General features: G+C 42.1%; 1 protein-coding gene across 1 annotated transcript in view; it reads right to left on the reverse strand.

Moving 5' to 3' along the window:
- Window positions 1-25,679, reverse strand: part of ATRX (ATRX chromatin remodeler) — a 3,779,564-nt gene that overhangs the window by 1,750,733 nt on the left and 2,003,152 nt on the right. The window lies entirely within an intron of this gene.

The following is a 25,679-nucleotide window of genomic DNA, read 5'->3' on the forward strand; positions in this document are numbered from 1 at the left end:
TTTTTTTTTTCTTTTTTTTCCCTTTTTTTCTCCCCTCTCCCTTTCTTCTTGTTCGGTTTTTACAAATGTAGGGACTGCAATGTATTTAAAAAAAAAAAAAAAAAAAGATCTGGTTAAAAGAGCATGACACAAGAAAAACTTATGTGCATTTTCTCATTCTTCCATTGGGGAAAGACTTGGTTAAGGCCATTAGCTTACTCTAGTAGCATGTTTTAAGAGAAATCAAGTAAATGAAAATTAATATTGACTATTACAAGGCTTTTTTTTTCTACTAAACAGTTTTGTGTCTGGTTCTAATGCCTGTAACAGACAATCTAATAAAAGGAAATGGCAGGGAGAAAATGTTTTCTGAAAAGCATTCAAGTGTTTTCCCAGCTGAGAGAGGGACAAGGGTAAGACAAAACCAGACAATACTTTTGTAAGTGATGTATAAGGATAGCAACTGGGAGTATGTTGGTATGGTTTGTGATGTAAAATGCTTGCAACTAAGATTGTGTCGGTGTGTTTTTTTTTTTTTCCATTTACATAAATGTATGATTGCCTATGTTGTATGTGATGGTTTAACAAAAATGTTTGTTAAAAAAGGGCAGGAATTGAATAATTTATGCAACGGTGTTTAGGTTATATGATATATAGCAATATATATGAAGTATAAAGTTTGTAAAGGTGAACTTGTTAATACAGTTTGATTAATTTTATATAAATGTAAATTTGCCTATGTCACAAGTCATAATTCAATAAAGGTGGTTAAAAAACACCACTTAATATAACCAAAGGTGGGATTATGCGTCTTAGCACAGCTAACATTTCTTTCAGGTTTGCTCAAGTCTGTGTGTGTGGCAATCAGTTTGGAACATAAAGAGTAATGAACTATATTAAAAATGTGGAATGCAAACAGCTACGCTACAGGATACACACTTGGAAAGAACTGAACGTGTGAATTTGATAAAAGTTTTCAGGATGGTTATTCAGCGGAATACCTGGGGCAAAGGAAGAGAAGAGTACTTCTATTAATTGAAAGATGAGCTCCAACAGTAATAGAAGAGGATAAAAAAGACAATAATGGTAGATTTGTAGTACTAAGGGGCTTCTGACAGGGGAGGAGGATTACACTTCCACATACTTGCATTCCAATGAAAATGCTACAATGGAGCATAACAAAATTCTGGGGGAAATAATCAGCTTTTAGCAGGGAATATTACTTATAGGTGGGGATAGAAATTTATTTGCAACAGTGAAGATTTGCCTGGGGGACCCAGAAGGGAAAATATAACAAAGGAGGGTAGTTTTTAATGACATTTAAGAATATTTTTGCATGGAAGATGTGAATTGAGTATTAGACATCCAGAGAGAATTTACACATTACTCTCTGAGAGAGAAAAACTGGGCTAGGCTAAACGGAATTTACAATTCACAGAAATGTGCATTTAATTGAAAGTATTGATACGCACCCAATAACTACTTGAGATCATGCTCCAATAATAACTAAAATAAAAACACAGGTTAATGAAAAAAAATGAGACAATGGAGCGTCCCCACTTACTGCTGAAAAGAGAGGAATGTAAGGAATGGGTAGTGGAAATTATTCAGTAGCTATTAGAGAAGATAGAAATTTCTTCTGAAAATATAGCTAGGGAGTGGGATAAAATTAAAGTGGAGTTTAAAAACAGGGTAGAAATAAAAGAAAAGGAACAATGTTTAAGAACAAGAATTATTTAATGGGGCTGACAAATGTTTAAGTATTGGAAAATCGGGGGAATCTCACAGAACAAGAGGAGGAGCAACTGCAGACTGCTAAACATAAAATAAGGGATTACCCTCAAATATGAACGAGTTTCGAAAACTGCTGTTAAGCAGCTTTTTTTTTTTTTCTTTTTTTGTGATAACTCTAGAGCACAAAAACATTTAGCACAACAACTCAGGCAACATAAAGTAGAAAGGACTGTCACCAAGCCTGGGGAGCCAAAACCTCAGCTTTGGCCGGCTAAGAACTAACTGTATTCAACTGCACGTATAAGAGAATTTAAGTACCTTTATCTGCACTTTTTTTTTCAAAAATACAGTATTTAAATTGATTTTAACTGTGTTGCAGGAATATTAACTGAACTGTAAGTTAGTCGGTGTTTGCTGAATTTTATTATTTGCTAGTAATTACAGGTGTGGGGGTAGCCACATTCTTTGATTTCCTGTCCTTGCCTATTTAAGTGGTACAGTGTGAAATATTTTCTGCTTAAAAACCTCAGCTTTGGCCGGCTAAGAACTAGCTGTATTCAACTGAACATATAAGAGAATTTAAGTACCTTTATCTGCACTATTTTTCCCAAAAAATAGAGTATTTAAATTGATTTTAACTGTGTTGCAGGAATATTAACTGAACTGGAAGTTAGTCAGTGTTTGCTGAATTTTATTATTTGCTAGTAATTACAGGTGTGGGGGTAGCCACATTCTTTGATTTCCTGTCCTTGCCTATTTAAGTGGTACAGTGTGAAATGTTTTCTGCTTAAAAACCTCAGCTTTGGCTGGCTAAGAACTAGCTGTATTCAACTGGACGTACAAGAGAAGTTAAGTACCTTTATCTCCACTTTTTTTTCAAAAAATACAGTATTTAAATAGATTTTAACTGTGTTGCACGAATATTAACTGAACTGGAAGTTAGTCAGTGTTTGCTGAATTGTATTATTTGCTAGTAATTACAGGTGTGGGGGTAGCCACATTCTTTGATTTCCTGTCCTTGCCCATTTAAGTGGTACAGTGTGAAATATTTTCTGCTTAAAAACCTCAGCTTTGGCCGGCTAAGAACTAACTGTATTCAACTGGACGTATAAGAGAATTTAAGTTCCTTTATCTGCACTTTTTTTTCAAAAATACAGTATTTAAATTGATTTTAACTGTGTTGCAGGAATATTAACTGAACTGGAAGTTAGTCAGTGTTTGCTGAATTTTATTATTTGCTAGTAATTACAGGTGTGGGGGTAGCCACATTCTTTGATTTCCTGTCCTTGCCTATTTAAGTGGTACAGTGTGAAATATTTTCTGCTTAAAAACCTCAGCTTTGGCCGGCTGAGAACTAGCTGTATTCAACTGGACGTATAAGAGAATTTAAGTACCTTTATCTGCACTTTTTTCCCAAAAATACAGTATTTAAATTGATTTTAACTGTGTTGCAGGAATATTAACTGAACTGGAAGTTAGTCAGTGTTTGTGGAATTGTATTATTTGCTAGTAATTACAGGTGTGGGGGTAGCCACATTCTTTGATTTCCTGTCCTTGCCCATTTAAGTGGTATAGTGTGAAATATTTTCTGCTTAAAAACCTCAGCTTTGGCCGGCTAAGAACGAACTGTATTCAACTGGACATATAAGAGAATTTAAGTACCTTTATCTGCACTTTTTTCCCCCCAGAAATACAGTATTTAAATTGATTTTAACTGTGTTGCAGGAATATTAACTGAACTGGAAGTTTTGACTCTGCTCTTCAGTTAGTCCCACCCACCCTCCCTGTTTTTGTTTTGGTGTTAATCTTAGTGGCCTTGAAACTGCCCTCCCCTCTTGTAAATTTGTGTTTGGATACTCCTTCTGGGCCCATCTCATTTGCTCACTCAACTGAGTGCAGTGAGATCATATTCTGATTTCAGGCACTCCTACTGTGTACAAAGAGAGCATCTGAGAAACAGAAAAATTAAGCTCGTTTCCTGCCTTTCCTGTTAAGTGGTATAGACTATTTAGGCTTCTGAGCCCCCAAGCCCTTCTGTGTTGGAGGGAAGCCTTCTAGCTTAGTTTTTTTTTTCTTATAACTAGCCAGTTTTCTAGTTTCAGCACTCAAATCTGTTTCTTTGATCTCAGCACTTGTTCAGAAAAAAAAAATCATCTGCTTTTACTGTACTTGTGTTTCTACCTACTTTATTTTACTTTTGCATCATCTTAAAAGTACTCAATTGTATTTATTACTGCTTGGTGCAACTCATTCTAAGCCTTTTGGTTTAAACACTTGGGCTTCGGACAGTTGTTTTGCACTGAGAGGGTTTGTGGTCTGCACTGTAGTGGCAGAACAGGTAACTTACATCCTTCTAGGTTGGGAACTGCTGATTGAGGACTCAGTGTCTGTTATTCTAAAAGTGTATTAATTCTGGTTTAAGCACTAGGGCTTTCACGCCAGTTATTTTACATCAAGAGGGTTCGTGGTCTGCACACTTGTGGGGAGAGAGGCTGGACTCTGCCCTTCTGAACTGGGAATTTCTGGTTAAAGGCTTATAGTGCATGCATATCTGAACTGCTTCTTACTGAAGTTGGTGCGCCTTGTTTGCTGTGGCATAAACTGGATTTGGGCCTGCTGGATCTAGCTTTGTTTGTGTAACTTGAGCACTAATCCAGGCATTCTCTAAAGTATTCAACTGTATTTATTACTGCTTGGTAGTAACTTGATTAAAGTGTAGCTATCATTCTAAGTCTTTTGGATTAAGCACTTGGGCTTCAGACCAGTTGTTTTACATTAGGAAGGTTTGTGGCATGCACTGTGGTGGCAGGACAGGTAGCTTTCATACTTCTAAGTTGGGAACTGCTGATTGAGAGCCCAGTGTCTGTTATTCTTAAAGTGTATTAGTTCTGGTTTAAGCACTTGGGCTTCAGGCCAGTTATTTTACATTAAGAAGGTTCGTGGTCTGCACTCTTGTGGGAGAAGAGGCTGGACTCTGCCCTTCTGTGTTGGGAATTTCTGGTTAAAGGTTTATAGTGCCTGAATATTTGAACTGTATCTTACTGAAATTGGTACACCTTGTTTGCTGTAGCATAGACTAGATCCAGGCCTGCTGAACCTAGCTTTGTTTATATGCTTGTTGTTTGTTTGCTTGTTATTTCCCTGGAACGCTAATTCCACCTAATACGCGGCTTCTCAGCGCTTCTGTGGATCACTAGTGATATCTGCATTGCTTACTGTACGTATTTCCTTGTTTCACTTGAAAGAAAGTTACTGTTTGTCATTTTTGCATTTAAGTTACCTGTAACACATTGCACTCAAGTTACCTGGCACTTGCTCACTAAAGCAATTATATAAGTCAGCACTAAAAATTAAAAGAACTACACCCTCACTCCCCACTGGCCCTTGTTTTCAATTATAAAGGAATTCCCAATATTATTCTAGCATGTCCAAAGGTCAGTTGTCAATCTCCTCTCCGGTCAAGCAGGTGAATCTGGGAATCTTGAGGCAATGTCACAACTGCCTCATGTACACAGGCAACCCTCTCCTCCTCCCAACAAATTCCAACACATGTGAGAGATGCAACCATATAGCCAAAATGGAGGCTAAGCTCTCTCAACTCAGTACTGGCATAACCAGTCAAGAGGAGAAGGAAACCACACTCACTACAATTCCAGTCTCACATAGACCTACCACGACAGCAAACCAAACACAGAATCACACAAAAACATACTCGAAGGCTCTAAATAAAGATCTGCCTAAGCAGCAGAGACCTCCAAAGCAGACACCCAAGCAACCGCTACCCCAAAACAAAACAAGTGCAACACATATCTCACAAAGCCAGTGTGCCGAACATTCAAAGCCCTTAAGACTAAACAACACACCTGATACACTTGTAATAGGTGACTCTATCGTCAGGCACACTGACGTCCCGCTCACCAGGCTGAACAAGGAGAGGGTCACGGTGAGCAGCCTGTCGGGCGCTAGGATCCGCCACATAACACAAGCACTTAGGACACTCCAAGGCAAGTACAAATATGACTCAGTCATTGTCCATGCTGGTGTGAATGACCTCAGACGTACCTCCCTGGACTACAAGAAAAGAGACATAGAGGAGATCTCTGAGCATGTAGCTGAGGCCGGTATGACCCTGACCTTGAGTAGCATCTTACCCTCACCAAGAATGATGCCACAATATGAAGACAAGGTGATCAATTTCAACAATTGGCTTAAGTACTGGTGTCATTCAAAGGGGATCCAATGCCTGTCAGCTTGGGATGATATGCTCAACAAGCCACGATGCTTTGCTAGGGACGGCTTGCACCTGTCACCCCTGGGCTTTCGGATATTGGCAAAGGCTCTTGCTACCCCATAGTGCCTTTTTTAGGCAAGGCTCAAAAGGCAAACCCACCTCCATAGGTATCACAAGGGATAAGAAACTAAGAGTAATACTACTCAACGCCAGAAGTCTAAACCTCAAGATGCATGCACTCGAAACTCTCCTTAGCATGGAGAACATCGATATCTGTGCAGTAACAGAAACCTGGTTCAGGGCTCCCGAGAGCACCCCAGCACTACCAGGTTATACCTCATACCATGCTTTTCGGCCCCAAAACTTGGACCGAACCACAAAAGGAGGGGGACTATCGATATTCATCAAAGACACCCACACCTCCAGGTTGGTGGCACAGCACAAAGCATCAGAGACTATCCATGTACAACTAACAGTGGGTAAAACTGCCTTCCAGTTTATAGCCTGCTACAGACCACCCTCCCAAACCCAGGAACCCCACTCGGCCTTCCTGAGAACACTGGAAAATATGAAGGTCTCTCCAAACACCATTATATTGGGCGACTTCAACTACCCAAACATAGACTGGGAGCATTACTCTAGCTCCAACACCCTAGCCCAAAGGTTCCTAGAATTTATAAACTCAAATGCTATGGAACAACTTGTTACCACTCCCACAAGAGGGGAAAACATACTGGACCTGATCATCACCAACATGGGGACTCTATGCTCCAGACCAGAAGTGTGTCCCTCACTGGTAAAATCAGACCATAAACTAATCTCACTGGATATTCACATCCCGACCCCACCCCCTGCCCAGAAAACCACAGTGAAAAACTTCTCTAAAGCAAATTTCACACTCCTCAAAACCAAGGTGGAATCCTTCAAAGCCCCCGGGCCTGTGGAAAATACGGCCCAGACCGCAGAATCCTTTATAAACGCATTCTATGAACACCTTCAGGAATGCATGGATCATGCGATCCCCAATAAAACCAAGACCCAATCCTCCAAAGGCAGACGTCGTGTCTGGTGGACCCCATCCATAAACAAACTATACAATAGGAGGAGGAAGCTACTAAATGATAGAGCAAAATCCCAAAAAGGGAAGGCATCACTGATCAGTATTAGCAAAAAACTACGGGCACTCATAAAATTGTCTAAGGCCAGCTTCGAGAGAAAAATTGCACAGGACACTAAGGATAATCACAAGGCTTTCTTTAGTTATGTTAGGAACCTGGGTGGTAATTCCCAGATATGCTCAGAATTAGTCCAAAATGACAAAAATACACGAACCCACAGACATTGCCAACATCCTAGCTGACAGGTTCAGCGCAAACCCCCACCAAAAGGGCAAATATCTATCCCAGGAGACTGCTGCCCCTGACATCTCAGATGCTCAGGTAAGAGCCGCCTCTCCAAAGCAAAAACACAGCATCAATGAGACCAGACGGTGTCCCGGGCTGCGTCCTACATGAACTCCAAGAAGAGCTAAACCCAAACATAAAACTACTGTTCAATCTCAGCCTTACTACAGGATATGTGCCCAAAGAGTGCTGTACAGCAACAGTGGTCCCTCTTTATAAAGGTGGTGCCTCAACGGATCCTGGAAACTATCGCCCCATAAGCCTGACTAGCTTGGTCTGCAAAGCTATGGAAAGGATCATCATGGACCTCATAAATAAAGATATTGGGGACCTACAGACACTGGATCCTACCCAGTTTGGCTTTGTTAAGGGCAGATCCTGCCTCTTAAACCTGGTTGATTTCTTTGAAACAGTCACCAAGGCCATTGACGAGGGGAAGGTGGTCCACACAGCCTACCTGGACCTCACAAAAGCCTTCGATTCAATACCCCACTCGGGCATTATAGATAAGCTCACCAGCTTAAATATAAACCCCTATGTCACTAGATGGATTGCAAACTGGCTCAAGGACAGAACCTACATGGTTAGAATTGCTGGAGCCATGTCAGACTCCAAACCAGTTACAAGTGGTGTCCCACAAGGCTCAGCCCTGGGACCTCTCTTGTTCGGTATATATTTCTCGGAGGTACAGGCCAACACGGAAGGACTGTGGCTGACCAAGTTCGCAGATGACTGCAAACTGGTTGCCATAATCGACTCTCCAGCCGACACAAGCATCCTCCAAAAAGGCCTCATAGAAACAGACAACTGGTGCCAGAGCCATGGCCTCAAGCTAAATGCCAAAAGTGTATAGTCATCCCTTTGGCAAAAACAAAGTGCCCACAAATTACAACATAGGTGGTAATCCATTAAGTACAGAAGAAGTAATTAGGGACCTGGGGACCCAAGTTGATAGCAATCTCTCATTTGACAACCACGTGGCCAAAGTGGTTAGAAAAACATTTTATATAGCCCACCTAATCATGAAGGGATTCACATCTAGATCAGGGGAGGTCATCGTGCCTCTTTACTCATCCCTCATCAGGCCCATAATTGAGTACAATGCCCCTTTTGGGATGTACGTTACCAGACACCTGTAGCAACTGGAAAGACCCCAAAAGTACCTCACCAAGAGGATCAAAGGGCTCAAACAGATGCTATATGCTGCCCGGTTAAAGAAACTCCAGCTCTACTCAGTGGCATACCGCCTGTTCAGAGGTGATTTGTGCCTGACGTATAAAGCCATGTCCAACCCGGAATTAATGGACATGCTGCACCTCAGAAAATCCAAATCCCATCGAGCTACGCGCTCGAGAGACTTGAACCTCAGCACTTAAATAAATAGGACATGCTGGAGGGACAGATTCATAACCCAGAGGCTCCCTTCACTCTGGAATAAAATCCCAGTCCAGGTTAGGCAGAGTCCCTCTGACTCTCTTCAAGAGGAATCTTGATGAGCGGATGGGAGATCATAGGTTTACCCCGGGTATCACTTCTGTGTCACTGTTAGACAGAGGCACAGTATACTAACCTCGAAAAAGGGCATAGCAGAATAAATTTAAAATGGGTGGCGAAAGCCAAACACATTCTGGCTAGGCTTATAAATGCCCTAGGGCAGATAGCCTAGTATGATCCTATGAACAAGGAAGATAACAAGGGATCCTGCAGAAGTATTAGAAATATTTCAGAAATTCTATGAAAGTCTGTATAAAGTACAGAAATATGGAAATCAAGAAAAGGTACAAATGAAAATGGTTACGGAAGAATTAAAAACACCAAGGTTAGACGCAGAAAAGGCTCGATGACTAACAGCTAGGACAGGCGAAGATGAGATAAAAATTGTGATATATAAACAATCTACTGGAAATCCCACAGGAATATATAGTATTCCTGTGGAAGTTTGGAAGCTAGGAGGGAAAACTGATACAGATCTGGAAGGCTTTGTTTAACAAGATTTTAAGATAAGTACCAACATCCTGGAAGACCCGTGGTGGTGGTGCTGCGGTAGCATTGTCGCCTCACAGTAAGACGCTGTCCGGTTCGATTCTCAGCTAGAGCGTCTTCTACGTGGAGATATGCGTGAATGGGCATACCTTCGTTGAAGGTTGTGCGTCAGGGCTGGTAACTCAGCACGTAAAAATCAACTACCAATCATTAGCGGACCGGAGTTCCGCTGTGGCGACCCCTAACCGGGAAAATCCAAAAGACAAACAAACAAACCAACATACTTGAAGAAAGTGGCAGTAGCTGTAATACCTGAAGAGGATAAAGATCCATCAGACCAAGCCTCATTACAGACACATTTCAATACTAAACCATGATTATAAAGTGTTTATGTCTATAATGTCTAAAGGAATGGCAAAAGTGATAGATATGGATCAATTTGGTTTTGTGGAGGAGAGGCAAACATCTGACAACATTAAGAGAACAGTGATGATCTAGAGGGAAACAGAATGTTAGAAAACACCACTGTTATTAGTAGGTCTTGATGCAGAGAAAGCATTTGATAAAGTAAGCTGAGATTTTATGAGCAGAGAAATGGAAGCATTTGCATTCCCTAATAAAACTATAAGGTTGATTAGGAGGATATATGAAGGATAGAGGCGAAAATTAAAGTGGGTGGCTTCTCTGACAATCTCTGCTTCAGCAGAGCAACCAGGCAAGGGTGTCCTCTCACCTCTTTATTATTTGCATTATACTTAGAACCACTGAAAGTGACAATAAGGAATTAAAAAATTCAAAGATGTAATTGGTATGGTAGTCAAGAAAAGCTCATTCTATCTGCAGATGAGATTATTTTATACTTGACAAAACCAGAAAAGGACATTACAGCGCTGTGGAATATATTGAGACAGTTTCAGAAATTTAAAGGATACTAAATTAATGAAGCTTAAATAAACGCAGCAGTGGCAAATTATGTACCCACATACAAATTGGCTCAGCAATATCCATACTTATGGGGGCATGACAAAATGAAGTAATTAGGAATATGGATTAAAAGTTATTCTGGTCTGGCACTTAAGGATATGTGGGAAAAGACTAAACAAAAGATAATACAAAAACTCAGAAAATGGAAGCACTGTAAAATTAATATTGATAGCAAGACACAAGCAGTTAAAATGTGTTTATTCCCTTCAGTCTTATACACAGGTCAGGCATATTTTTATCAACCAAAGAAGTTGTTGTGGATAGCAATTAATAAAGAGCTGAAGGATTTTATCTGGGAAGCAAAGACAGAAAGAGTCGAGTGGGATAAGCTTACTCCTCCAATAGAACAGGGTGGATTGGGATTGGGATTACCCAATTTGAAGAGGTACATCAGAGCAACACAGTTAAAGCTCCTATACACAGGCACAAGGAGAAAACTATAATACAAAGTGAAAAGAGATGAAGATGAAATGGGGGGGGGCTCAAGAAACAAGGAGAGACTGGGATTTTGGATGCAGACCTTTAAGAACAATAATCATACAAAACAGTATATTCATAAAGTAGCAAAACATATTCTAAGAACTAAGCCAACACAGGAATGGATAAAGATTCTGACAATAGGGATGACAGCAATTAAAGATATAGACAATAAGCAAAAGGGGGATGGAATTTAATGGAGAAAACTGGCAAAGGAACCAAGGTATTGGGAGCAGATAACTAGAGAGGGAAAGGTAATACAATGGGAAGATGCAAAGAAATTATTTGGACTGCAGGTTAGAGATTGCCTTTCATATCAATGATTGATATCAGAGTATAGGCAAAAAGAAAGAAATGGAGGATGCTCCTAAATTAAGGAGCAGCACTGGTCAAGTTTTTAGTATAATCTAGAACATTTGCCATTAAGAAAGGAATAATTAATAGAGCACATAAAGCACTGCATAACTATAAAAATAAATCGGAGGCGGTTAGAAAGGACTGGGAAGAGGGACTGGATAAGCACTTCACAAAGAAACAATGGGGGAATAAATAAATGTATGTCTCCCAAATATGCAACAAAGTCTAGAAAATGTAGGATCTTTGCTTCAAAGTGTTTACATCATCATCATCTTCTTTCGGCTGTTTCCATTAGGGATTGCCACAGTAGATCATCTATTTCCATTTCTTCCTGTCCTCTGCATCTTGCTCTGTCACACCAACCACCTACAATTCCTCTCTCACCACTTCCATAAACCTTATCTTAGGCCTTCCTTTTTTCCTGTTACCTGGTAGCTTCATCCTTAGCATCTTTTTCCCAATATACTCCGCACCCCTCTCCTAAGCACATGTCCAAACCAAAGTAATCTTGCCTCTCTGGCTTTGTCTCCAAACCTTCCAACCTGGGCTGACCCATTAATATACTTATTCCTAATCCTGTCCACCCTCGTCACACCCAGTGCAAATCTTAACATCTTTAACTCTGCCACATCCAGCTCTAACTCCTGCCTTTTTGTCAATGCCACTGTCTCCGACCCATATAACATAGTTGGTCTCACTACCCTCTTGTAGACCTTCCCTTTCACTCTTACTGGTACTCGTCTGTCACAAATCACTCCTGACATTCTTCTCCACCCACTCCATCCTGCCTGTACTCTCTTCTTCACCTCTCTTCCACACTCACCATTACTCTGAACTATTGATCCCAAGTATTTAAACTCATCCACCTTCACCACCTCTACTCCTTGCATCCTCACCATTCCTCTATCCTCCCTCTCATTCACACACATATATTATGTCTTAGTCCTGCTGACCTTCATTCCACTTCTCTCTAAAGCATCTCACCATCTCTCCAGGGTCTCTTGTTCCCTACTCTCACTACAGATCACAATGTCATCTGCAAACATCATAGTCCATGGGGACTCCTGTCTGATCACGTCTGTCAACCTGTCCATCACCATTGCAAATAAGAAAGGGCTCAGAGCTGATCCTTGATGTAATCCCACCTCCACCTTAAACGCATCCGTCACTCCCACCGCAGACCTCACCGCTGTCACACTACCCTCGTACATATCCTGTACCACTCTTACATACTTCTCTGACACTCCCGACTTCCTCATACAATACCACAAATCCTCTCTAGGCACCCTATCATATGCTTCCTCTAAGTCTACAAAAACACAATGCAACTCCTTCTGACCATCTCTGTACTTCTCCATCAAAACTCTCAGAGCAAACTTCGCATCTGTAGTGCTTTTTCCCGGCATGAAACCATACTGCTCATCACTAATCATCACGTCCCTTCTTAACCTAGCTTCCACTACTCTTTCCAATAACTTCATGCTGTGACTGATCAATGTAATCCCTCTGTAGTTACTACAGCTCTGCACGTCACCCTTAGTCTTAAAAATCGGTACCAAAACACTTAAACTCCATTCCTCAGCCATCCTCTCACTTTCCAAGATTTCATTAAACAATCTGGTTAGAAACTCCACTGCCATTTCACCTAAACACCTCCATGCTTCCACAAGTATGTCATCTGGACCAACAGCCTTTCCATTCTTCATCCTCTTTATAGCTATCCTTACTTCCTCCTTGCTAATCCATTGCACTTCATGACTCACTATCCCTACATCATCCAACCTTCTCTCTCCCTCTCATTCTCTTCATTCATCAACCCCTCAAAGTACTCTTTCCATCTGCTCAACACACACTCTTCGCTTGTATGTTTCCCTCATTATCCTTTATCACCTTTACCTGCTGCACGCACATCTTTCCCAGCTCGGTCCCTCTGTCTAGCCAATCGGTACAGGTCCTTTTCTCCCTCCTTAGTGTTCAACCTTTCATACAACTCTTCATATGCCTTATCCTTAGCCTTCGCCACCTCTCTCTTTGCCATGCACCTCATCTCCTTATACTCCTGTCTACTTTCTTCATCTCTCTGACAATCCCACTACTTCTTTGCCAACCTCTTTCTCTGTATACTCTCCTGTACTTCCTCATTCCACCACCATGTCTCCTTGTTGTCCTTCCTCTGTCCAGATGTCATACCAAGCACCTTTCTAGCCGTCTCCCTTACTAGCTCTGCTGTAGTTACCCAGCTATTTGGTAACTCTTCACTGCCACCCAGTGCCTGTCTTAACTCTTCCCTGAACTCCACCTCACAATTACCCTTTTTTAATTTCCACCATTAGATCCCTTGGTGCTGCCCTTACACTCCTCCTCCTCTTCTTGATCACCAACATCATCCTACAAACCACCATCCTATGCTGCCTAACTACACTTTTTCCCAGTCACCACTTTACAGTCTCCAATCTCCTTCAAACTGGCCCTCCTACATAAGATATAATTCACCTGTGTGCATCTTCCTCAACTCTTGTATGTCACTCTATGCTCCTCCCTCTTGTTAAAATATGTATTCACCACAGCCATGCCCATCCTTTTCACAAAATGCACTACCATCTGGCCTTCTGCATTCCTTTGCTTAACTCCATACCTACTCATCATTTCCTCACCCCCTCTGTTCCCTTCACCAACATTCCCATTGAAATCACCACTCTCTCACCCTTGAGTACAGTCATCACCACTTCATCCAACTCACTCCAAAATGTTTCTTTCTCATCCATCACACACCCAACTTGTGGAGCATATGCACTAACATTCATAATTACACCATCAATTTCCAGCTTCATAAACATCACTCTGTCCGACACTCTTTTCAACCCAAAACACTCTTAGCATACTGTTCCTTCAGGATAACTCTTAAGCCATTTCTCCTCCCATCCACATCATGATAAAACAATTTTAACTCACCTCCGATACACCTAGCCTTACTCCCCTTCCATCTGGTCTCTTGCACACACAATATACCAGCCTTCCTTCTGGACATCATATCGGCTAGGTCTCTCCTTATACCAGTCATACTGCCAACATTCAAAGTTCCGACCCTCACTACCAAAGTCCTAGCCTTTCTCCTCTTTTCCTGCCTTCGGCCATGCGTTCCCCCTCTTCTCCTCCTTCGGCCAACAGTAGCCCAATTTCCACCAGCACCCTGTTGGCTAACAGTACTGGTGGCGGTCATCGTTAACCCGGGCCTCGACAGATCCGTTATGTAAATATTTACTGCTGCCCGCATGAATGATATGGCAAAGTTTTATACCGGATGCCCTTCCTGACGCAACCCTCCATTTATCCGGGCTTGTGACCGGCACAAAGAAATGCACTAGCTTGTGCATCCCCAGTGGCTGGGTATATCTATTTTTATACCCCAAGTAGACTCTAAAGAATTTTTGTTCGGGTAAATAGCAAATGGTGGAGGTGTGACGGGAAAGAATAAGACAAGATATTTTCTGGGAATGTAATGAGTTGGCAGGCTTTACAGATTCCCTGCAGATTGCTCTGTCGGAGATACTAGGTGAGCTGAAGAGAAAGTAAGGCCTTGCTGAGTCTAATTACGATGGCTGGCAAATAAGCCATTACTAAAAAGTGGAAATTAAAGTCAAAACCAACTTCAATAGAAGTACCAAAGATAGTAACAGAGATAAAACAACTGGAATTGGGATCTTTAGAATAGGGTAGGAGCAAACTACATAAGAAAAGGTTGGAATTGTGGAATCAGTACATGCAGAGAGGGAATAAGGTTTAACAGAAGGCAAGATATGAATGAGCTATGAAATAGCTGACTGATAATGACTGGATATATTTTAAGTTATCTATAAAGTTTGCAGCTACAGTTGTGTTGGCATGGTTTATAATGTTTGCAACTGAGATTGTGTCTGTATGGTTTATTTCCGTTTATACAAGTGTAAGACTGCCTATGTCATTCATAATAGTTTAATAAAGATGTTTCTTGTTGTTATGAAAGGGGATACTACCAGCACAGCTATCTGGAATAAATAAATATATGTCATTTGTGAATATCAACATGATTTATACAAGATGCTTGTGTTACAACTGTATTAGAACTGTTATGTCATGTGTTTATCAAACTGGTTTGTACAGACAGTATTAAAGAGGTATTTTATAAGGTGCTTGAAGTGTAACCACAGTATGCTGGAAGAGAACAGAAATGTACGTGCACTATTATAACTGTTTAAATGCATATATTTTAACAGTGGAAATTGGAATACAGGAGGTCAACTTTAGAAAAATAACTGAAATTAAATTATTTTATGGCTACGCAATAAAATATGGTATCTTTCAGTTTTCAATGCAGGTAGACAGAATCTGTGCTGAGAAGCTTTCTGTATCGTCTTCGGAGTGAATTAATTACTACCTCAAAGTATGAAGGAATGTAATTGTTTTATGACTTCCAGCATCTGCCAAAGATCTGCGGTCTATGCATTTTCACAGATAGATGCTAAATACCGTCAGATTCCAGCAGTGGGGGTTTGAGGGAACAGTAAAATTCTCTTGTATACAGTCAGAAATACAGCAAAGCCTAGTTTAGATATTTTTCTTTATTTCCGACTGTCCTGCAATGTTGTTTTAAACATTTCCTGTGATTTTGAACTCTGATGTCACTATGAATATATACTGAGTATTTTCTTGTTCTTTTATTATTAAATATATATATACATTTCATTGTGGCTGTTTTATCAAAAGATACTTAAGTTTTGAGAGTACTTGCATATTTATTTTGTGACACTGTGTAAGCCACTCCTAATAGCCTCGCTCTTTGTCAAACTACTATTTGTATTAATATTAACATTACACAGTAAGATAAGATACCCTTTGTTAAGGGCCTTAAAGTAGCTGGTAAGGAGTTGGCTGGTAGCATTGATAACTACCTTATAGTTTGGGCAAAAGGGAGCACAGCTAGTAAATGTGTGTGTGTGTGTGTGTGTGTGTGTGTGTGTGTGTGTGTGTATGTGTAACTCAAACCTCAAAGTGTGTATGTCAGCTACTTGGGTAGGGACACGAAGCACTGAGTGGACAGAGAGGGTGCTGGAGGTCTTGGCCTGGCCACTCAGCTGAGATCTCAACTCTACAGTTATGCGAGTGGGGAGTCTTACTGGATATCTGGAGAAAAGGGAGAAACCAGCCCAGTACTGATTGTGGGTCTCTGTGTGCTCTTAACGGAAACTGCACTTGATGCAGAGAGCTGCATCTGAAAATAGTGTGTGTGTACCTGTAATCTTCATAGTGTACTGGTGCCAGTGGTGAGGATTGAGGCTCCTTGACTAATGGTTTTGTCACACTTCTTTAAAAAAATAACCATAAGGCCTTCTACAGCTATGTCAGAAGCCTCAAGGGTAGCATAAAGCAATGTGCTGAACTCGTGGTTAACTGTGCCACATTCACCGAGCCTAGAGATATAGCGAACCTGTTAGTGGATAAATTCAGTTTCAACTTTACCCCCCACCACCGCCCTCACCCATACTCTCAAAATTACCCTCATACATAACTCGTAGAACTATAATTAGGGAGCATGCACTGGCTGCATTCACTACAACAAAGAACATGGCCTGAATGGACCAATGTAATGTCCCAGGATGCCTCCTGAATAGTCAGGACCCTTGGAGGAGTTATTTAACTACCGTCTTAAAACAGGGTTTGTGCCAAGTAAATGGAAGACTGTGATGGCCATCCCCTTTGTAGAGGTCCTTCAACTGATCCTGGAAACTACAGAACCATTACTCTGAACAGTCTTATTTGTGTAGACTTGGAAATGACAGACAAGGACATACATAGTAGACCTCCAGACACTGGATCCATCCCAGTTTGGCTTTGTCAAAGGAAATTAATGTTTACCAAATCTGGTGAAGTTCTTTGAAAAGATCATCAAGGCAATGGATGATGGGAAAATGGTGTATACTGCCAAAGCAGATTTGGCTAAGACATGTGATACAATACCAAACTCAGGCTTAGGAAACAACCTTACAGAACTAGGTATAAACCCCTTTATAACACGATGGATAGCTAGCTGACTCACTGATAGGATCCAGGAGGTTAGAACTGGTGAGGCTGGTCACCACTGCAGTCCCCCAAGGCTCTCTGCTGGGCCCACTCTTCTTTGGCATCTACTTCTCAGATGTCAAAGCCAATGTCAAAAGGTCTTTGGCAAACCAGTTTCACAGATGATTACAAACTGGGAGCAGTCACTAAATCCAACCAAGAAGAGAGCACCCTTCAAGATAGTCTAATACAGCAAAAAGCTTGGTGCCAAAGCCATGGCTTCAAACCCAACACCAAGTAAAACATTATAGCACCTTTTGGGAAGTCTACCACCCTGGATAATTATGTCATCAATAAAACACCACTAAAAGTTAACTGACTAGTTAAGATCTGGAAACTCATGTAGATAGCATTAGCCTTTGACCAACATGTATCCAAGGTAGAAAGAAAATCCTTTTATGTTGCTCAACTTATAAGCAAGGACAGGGCATCTAGGTCCAAAGAGGTCTTCATACAACTGTACTCAGCCCTCAACAGACCCATTATAGAGTATAATGCTCTCTTTGGTATGTATGTGACCAGACAAATGCAGCAACTGGAAAACTCAGTAAGTTTCCATACAAAAACAGCACATACAATGTTCTACATTGATCATCTCAAAAAGTACAGCTGTGTACACTTACCATACATGTAGATGTCTGGGTGTATTTACTGTTGCAGTCATCACACTTGGGTTATCTGTCTGCAGGTAGCCCTCAGTCGTCCCGTATACCAGTGTCTTGGGATTTCTGCATCTGATGCTGTTGCCTCTTCCATGACATCAGGTCATCAGGGGTATAAAACATGCAGACGACGCTATTACATCAGTTTTTCTTGCACCAGATGTCAGGTGCCCCCCTATGGGGAGCAAAATATATATATGTATATAATTTAGAACACAAAAAATATACCTCCAAACAAAAGCAAATACACCAAAAAGGCTTTTAAGCATAGTAAAAGAAAGCAGAGGTATAGTAAGAGAATAAACAGGGGGCTGGAGGTTGGGTAACCAGGACTGCAACAGCGAATACACTTGAACATCTACATTTATGGTAAGTGTACACAACTGTACTATGTTCTTCATGTTTCACTGCTGCAGTCATTACATCTGGGTAGATTCCCAAAGCTATGGTTGGGAGGATGGATTTATACAGAATTAGGAGCAGCTATAAGACCCTGCAGGACAGCAGTGGTAAAGCCAGATCTGGATTTAGAAAAGAGAGGTAAATGGCAATGTTTGGTGAACGTATGAACTGAGCTCCAGGTAGCAGCTTCCAGAATGTCTCTGGTAGGAACCCCTCTGAGAAAGGCTGCAGAAGTAGATGCAGCCCTGGTGGAATGAGATCTGATCCCCTTGGGGATAGGTTTACCATGGTGCACAAAGCAGAAACAAATACAATGGCTTATCCATTTGGGAAAAGTCTGCTTTGAAACAGCCTTTCCCTCTGCCTCTGAAGCAATTGCCACCAAAAATTGTTCAGATTTTGACCTGTTTAAGTAGAATCTATACATCCAATGAAAGCAGAATCCACTCACTCTTGTTCTGTGGATTGGGAAAGAAAGTTGGCAGATGAATGGTCTGATTAAGAAGCACACTGGATACCACCTTACGCATGAAAGATGCATTGGTCCTGAGAACCACCCTGTCCGGATGAAAAATAATGAAAGGCTCCACTGCCATAAGAGCCTGTAATTCTGAAATCCTTCTAGCTGAAGTGACTGCTAAAAGGAAAGCTGTTTTCCAGGAGTGAAATTTTTAGTCTGCAATAGCAGCTGGCTCAAAAGGAGGTAGAGTGAGTTTCTCCAAAACAAAATTGAGGTCCCATGCAGCTGTTGGTGCTCTGCTGGGAGGTCTTAAATTTTTGGCCTCTCTGAGGTACTGCTTTAGCAAAGGATGAGAAAAGAGGGGAGGCTCTAAGTTGTAATGAACTGAAATGGCAGAGGCATGGATTTTTATGGAGGAAAAAAGATAGGCCCTTGTGAAGCATCTCAGTTAACTATTGCTGAATCTGAGGAATACTTGGGCATTGCTGTGCTTATTCCTTGTGCTTGGTTCCAGGCACAGAATCTTTTCCATTTGTCAGCATAAGATTTTCTGGTACTAGGCCTTCTAGCCTCCAAAATGACATCCATCACAGGTTTGCTGAGAGATGTAACTGGTGAAATTAGTTGATTATCCATGCTGCCAGATTCAGAGTTTGGAGCTGAGTGTGCAGAATTAGATAGTTCTGCTGAGACAGTAGGTAAAGTGTCTGAGGCAGGTACCACGGAGGAAGGTGCGACATATTGCGTATCAGCACGTACCAGTGTTGGAGAGGCCAGTCTGGAGCAATGAGAATCATTTTTGCTTTTTCCTGTCTTACTTTTAGTAAGACCTTGGAGAGCAGAGGAAGAGGAATAAAGGCATAGACTGATAGGTCTTTCCAGCTGAAGGATACAGCATCCACTTTCCACACTTTTTTGTGATGAATTCTTGTGTAGAATTTGTCCAACTGATAGTTTTGGGGTGAGGCAAAAAGATTTATGTCTGGGCCCACCCATTTGCATGTCAACATGCTGAAAATTTGTGGATCCAGTTTCCATTCGTGTGGGTCCATAAGATTTCTGCTTAGTTCGTCTGCCAGAGTATTTTGTTTTCCTGGCAGGAATTAAGCGTGTAGATGTACTTGATAAGTCAAGGCCGTGTTCCACAATGCCATGGCTAGAGTCTGCAAAGGGGGTAGGGAATGGATATCCCCCTGCTTGTTTATGTACCACATGACTGTGGTATTGTCTGTCTTTATCAGTAGTTGTCCTGGATGAAGGTAGTCCTTGAAGGCTGTCAGAGCAGTCTGTACAGCTAGCATCTCTTTCTGGTTGATATGCAGGTGCATTTGATTTGGGCTCCATTGGCCCTGAATGCATCTCCCTGCCAGATGCGCCCCCCCCCCCCCAAGCATAATCTGATGCGTCTGTAGTCAGCGTTTGGGCAGCAGGGGGTGGAATGAATAACAGTCCTTTGTTTTGGTGGCAGGCCTCTGCCCACCATAGGAACTGTAGCTGCAGGAAATGAATGATAAAAATAATTGTTTCCAGGCTGTGACAATGTTGACTCCACATAAGCTTTTTAGGTACCACTGAAGTTTCCTCATATGCAGTCTTGCATATGGAATTATTAGAATGCAGGAGGCCATGAACCCCAAGGCCTGCAGAATTGGTCTTGTAGATAGCTGGGTTTTTGCGGCCACCTGTTTGAAGTAAGTAATCAATTGAATTTGTTTTTCAGGCGTAAGTCATCTGGGCAGTTGTATTCAAGCTTGCACCCAGGAATGTAATTATCTGAGAGGGTACCAGTTGTGATTTCTTTTTGTTTATGGTGTACCCTAGACAAGTTAGAAGTCTTTTTACAAACGCCAGATGTTTTAGAAGGATGTCCTTGTTTTCTGCCTTGTTTTCTGCCTGAATTAGGCAATCGTCCAGGTATGGATAAATTTGAATATTTCTTTGCCTGCAAAATGCAATTACTGGTGCCAGCCACTATGTGAAGACCCTGGACACAGTAGATAAGCCAAATGGCATACCAGAGAACTGGTAATGCAAACAGCCTGCTTTGAAGCGGAGGTATCTTCTGCAAGATTCCCTGATTGGGATATGCAGGTAAGCCTCAAGTCTTGAGTTACCAACCAGGCATCCTTACCTAGCATAGGTAGTAACTGTCGTAGAGTCAGCATACTGAATTTTGCAATGTCCAGAAATGTGTTTAGAATGGATAAGTCCAGAACTGGACGCCATGATTTGTCTTTTCTGGGAAAGTCGAATAAAAACCTTGCCCCTTTTCTGGAACTGGCTGAATAGCCCCCATATTCATGAGGGATATTAACTTGTTTCTGAGCCGCTGCCTACTGATTTGGAGGCAGATCTGGCCATCCGTTTGGAATTGGCAACGTGTGGAAATGAAATCTGTATCCCTGGGATACTATATTTAAAACCCACTTGTCCTGGGTAATCAGTTGCCAGTTTTGTGCATGAAGTGACAGTTTTCCCCCCAACTGGGCAGCCAAAAGATAAGTGCTTGGTGATTGCAGTGGAAAGTCATTGAGACTGTTTACTGTAGGAAGGTGCCTTGTTACTTCCAAATTTGGAGGTGGAGGTACCCCATTGCTTTGTTCTATATGTTCCTTGTGACTGAAACCTGGAGCCTTTAGAATTGTCTGGGTTTGACCTGAGCGGCTGCAGTGGGTACTGGAAAGGACCAGTTCTTAGTAGGCCAGTGCCTACTGAACCTGGGTGGCTGCACTTGTAGGAAATCTTTTACAGTTTGCATAGATTTAGCTTTATCTTCCATCTTTTCAAATCTTCTTCTGCCTTATTACCAAATAGACTGTCCTGTTGTAAAGGAGCATCCAACAATTTTGCTTTAACATGGTCAGGTACATTTTGCTCCGTGAGCCAAGCATGCCTTCTTATCACAGATCCAGTTACAGCAGCCCTGCAAGAGGCCTCCAAGGAATCAAAACCACATTGCAAAGTATGTTTCCCAACTTGTTCAGCTGAATGCAATAAATCCTGCAACTCTATTTTCCACACAGTCAGAAATCAACATTATTTTCTGTTTAAGTAAGCCCATGACATGCTGTTGATATTTAAGCATATGAAATTGACAGTTTACAGCCCTGATTGCCAAGGTTGCAGACGTGTAAACTTTCTTACCCCACCCCATCGATCCAGTGCCCTGGAATCTCTATCAGAAGGGGGTAGGATTTTTAGCAGTAGAAGACTTAACACCCTTGGGACCCTGAGAAATGGTTTCAGGGTTAGCAGTAGGGTTTTTAAAGAGGAATTTGTGGGAGTCAGGAACCCTGTAATATCTGTCTGGCGTACTAGGAGCCGGAGGCAGGGAATCAGGAGCCATACTGGATTCTGAGAAAACAATCAACAATGTCTAGAACAGGAGGTATAGCCAAAGAACTATGCTGAGGAAGAAAGAGGAAATCCCTAAGTCTCTTTTTAGATTCAGAGAAATCCTGACTCTCCCAGTGAAAGTGTTCCCTTAAGGTATGCAAAGTTTCTCCGAAAAAAAAAATCATCAGGAGGAGAAGGAGAAGGGATGGAATCTTCTGCATCAGAGTCCTCATAAGTGGGAATAGAAAATTCCTGATCAGAAGAGGAATCAGAAGAAATAGAAACCTGATCTGAAGATTCATAGTCAGTGCCTTGCCTAAGCCTCTTAGCTGGAGGGGGATGGGTACCCCTGATCAAGGTAATTAAATTCTCAGCCATTTTGATCATTTGTTTTTTAGGCATTGGGGCCTGTACACATGGCCCAAGCATAGTTTTTTTTAGATACAGAAGTAGATTTTGGCCTTAGTTTTGAAGATGGCGTCGGTTTAATATACAAATCTTTAGGCCTGAAAACGCCCTCAGATGCCGATGCCTGCTCAGCGGCTCCGGACCCATCTAAGGTAGACATATCCACGGGTGCAATATTTAAAGGATCTTGCAGTATACCGGACTCCGAATGGGTCTCAGTTGAGGCCTGCGAATCAAAAGTAGCGGGTATCAGGGGCTGCAAAAGCACCTCGCTGAGTACCGGCGACTGGCTTAGGAGAAGCTTCGTTGTCGGTTTTGGACCTCGATGGTCTGCCTTTTTCTTTGCGTTTTTTAGGTATTCCGGTAGTCGGATTGCTAACCAATGACATTTCTGGATAGTAAAATCTTGAGCCAAAATATTTAGAAGCAAAAATATACCGACGTTTAATAGTGCGTTGATTAAATTTAGCACAAAACCGACAGCAAGGCATGTTGTGGTCAGGGCCTAGGCAAGGAATACAGTACAAATGAAAATCCTTATGAGGTATTTGCTTCCCACAAGTAATACAATTATTAACTTTTACTGACATCGGTAAGGAGCAAGAAAATGTTTCCCCAATGGGGTACTTAGCTTTTAGTTGAAGACTTCGATTCTGAAACTCGAAAATGAAAATTTCAGGAGTCGTCCGACAGACACTTGCGAACTGCTTCTGCTTCGGGCACCGCACAGCAAGAAAGACTGATGTAATGGCGTTGGCTGCATGTTTTATACCCCTGACGACCTGATGTCATGGAAGAATGGACAGCAACCGACGCAGGACCCAAGACTTTGTTAATCAGGCCGACTGAGGGGAAACCTGCCAGCAGATTATCCAAATGTAATGACTGCAACAGTGAACCACGAAGGACATCTCCAAGTTGCAGCTTCCAAGATGTCCCTGGTAGGGACTCCCCTGAGAAATACTGTTGAGGTTGAGGTAGCCCTAGTAGAATGAGTTTTGATCACCTGTGGGGTAGGTTTTCCAAGGTGTCTGTAGCAGAAATGGATGCAGTGTGCTATCCATTTGGAAATGGTTTGCTTTGAAATGGCCTTACCCTCTGCCCCTGCAGCAAAGCTGACTATCAGCTGGTCAGATTTTCTCAAGGGTTTTGTCATGTCAAGGTAGAACCTAAGCTGTCTGTGCATGTCCAATGAGTGGAGGATCCTTTCCCCCTTTATTTTGAGGATTAGGAAAAAAGGTTGGCAAATGAATGGATTGGTTTAAAGCCACACTGGATATCTCCTTTGACATAAATGATGGATTAGTCCTGAGGGAAACCCTGTCGGCATGGAAGATAATGAAGGGTTCCACAGCCATTAGTGCCTGTAACCCAGACATTCTTCTTGCTGAAGTGATGGCTAGAAGTAAGGCTGTTTTCCAAGAGAGGAATTTTAACTCTGCTGAAGCAGCAGGTTCAAAAGGGGGAAGCGTGATCTTCTCCAGTACAAAGTTAAGGTCCCAGGGCTGGGGTGGGAGCTCCACTTGGGGGCCTTAAATTGTTGGCTCCTCTCAGGAACTGTTTGATGAGGGGGTGAGAAAAGAGAGAAAGGGCTCAGTATTATAATGAGCTGAGATGACAGAGGCATGAATCTTAACGGATGAGAAAGATAGGCCTCTGTGGGGCAGCTCTGCTAGATAATCCACAATTTGAGGTAAGGTGGGCACGGCTGTGTCCTTTCCTTGAGACTGACACCAGGAACAATATCTTTTACACTTTTTAGAATAGGATTTCCTAGTACTAGGCCTTTGAGGGTTGCAGGTGGTGTACTCAGGGGATAAGCCAGGCTGCAAGGTTTAGGGTTTGCAGCTATGAATGCACAACCTGTCCCTCCTCCTGGGACCGCAGGGAGGGGGTCTGATGAAGGTGCCAGGGTGGCACCATCAGACTGCAGAGTTGTGGGTATCAGTGCTGGTAAGGATTGTCCTTGGCCTGTCCTGTTTTATCTTGAGTAGTACTCTTTAGAGGAGGGGCAGAGGAGGAAAGGCATAAATTGAGAGGCTTTTCCATGAAAAGGTTAGGGCATCCACTTTCCACCCTCTGCTGTGAGGATTTCTGCTGCAAAATTTGCTCAACTGACAGTTTTGGGGGGAGGCAAAGAGGTCCACCTCTGTTGTCCCCCACCACTGGGTTAGAAACTTGGAGTTGGTTTCCAGTCGTGTGGGTCCAGTAGATGTCTGCTTAAGTCATCTGCCAGTGAATTTTGTTTCCCTGGCAGGAACTGAGCTTGCAGGTACACTTGGTTGCTCAAGGCTGTGTTCCACAGGGCCATGGCTAATCTGTAGAGTGGGTAGGCATGAGTTCCCCCCTGCTTGTGAATGTACCACATAACTGTGTTGTCTTGTCTTTATCAAGAGTTGATCGGGAAGGATAAGGTATTTGAAGGCTGTCAGAGCATTCTGTACAGCTAACATTTCTTTTTGACTGATATGCAGATGAATTTGCCCTCGGCTCCATTTGCCTTGAATGCATTTGCCAGCCATGTGAGCCCCCCATGCATAGTCTGATGAGTCTGTTATCAGGGTTTGGGCAGCGAGGGGTTGAGCGAATGAAGTCCTTTGTTGTGGTTGCAAGCCTCTGCCCACCAAAGGAACTCTGCCCTTAGACAAGGAATGATAGGAATCAGTGTTTCCAAGTCCAGAGAATATTGACACCAGAGACTTTTTAAGCATCACTGAAGTTTCCTCATATAAAGTCTTGCATATGGAATTAGTAGAATGCATGAGACCATCAACCCTAGGGCTTGCAGTATTTTTCTTGCAAATAGCTGGATTTTGGTGGCATTAAGTTTGAAGTAGTTTGTCAAATAAACCTGCTTTTCTGGAGTGAGGAATGCCACCTGGGAAGTTGTGTTCAAGCTTGCTCCCAGGAATACAACCTTTTGGCTGGGCACCAGATGTGATTTATTTTCACTGATGGTGTACCCCAGAGAGGTTAGAAGTCTCTTTACAAATGCCAAGTGCTGAAGTAGCAATTCCTGTCAGCCTGAATCAAGCAATCGTCCAAGTAAGGGTAAATTTGAATATTCCTCTGCCTGCATTATGCAATAGCTGGAGCCAGGCACTTTGTGAATACCCTGGGCACAGTAGATAAGCTAAAGAGAAGTGCAGAGAACTGACAGTGTGTAC

The sequence above is a fragment of the Protopterus annectens genome, chromosome 15.part0 (genome assembly GCF_019279795.1).
Source record: "Protopterus annectens isolate FY-2018-M chromosome 15.part0, PAN1.0, whole genome shotgun sequence".
Lineage (NCBI taxonomy): Eukaryota > Metazoa > Chordata > Ceratodontiformes > Protopteridae > Protopterus > Protopterus annectens.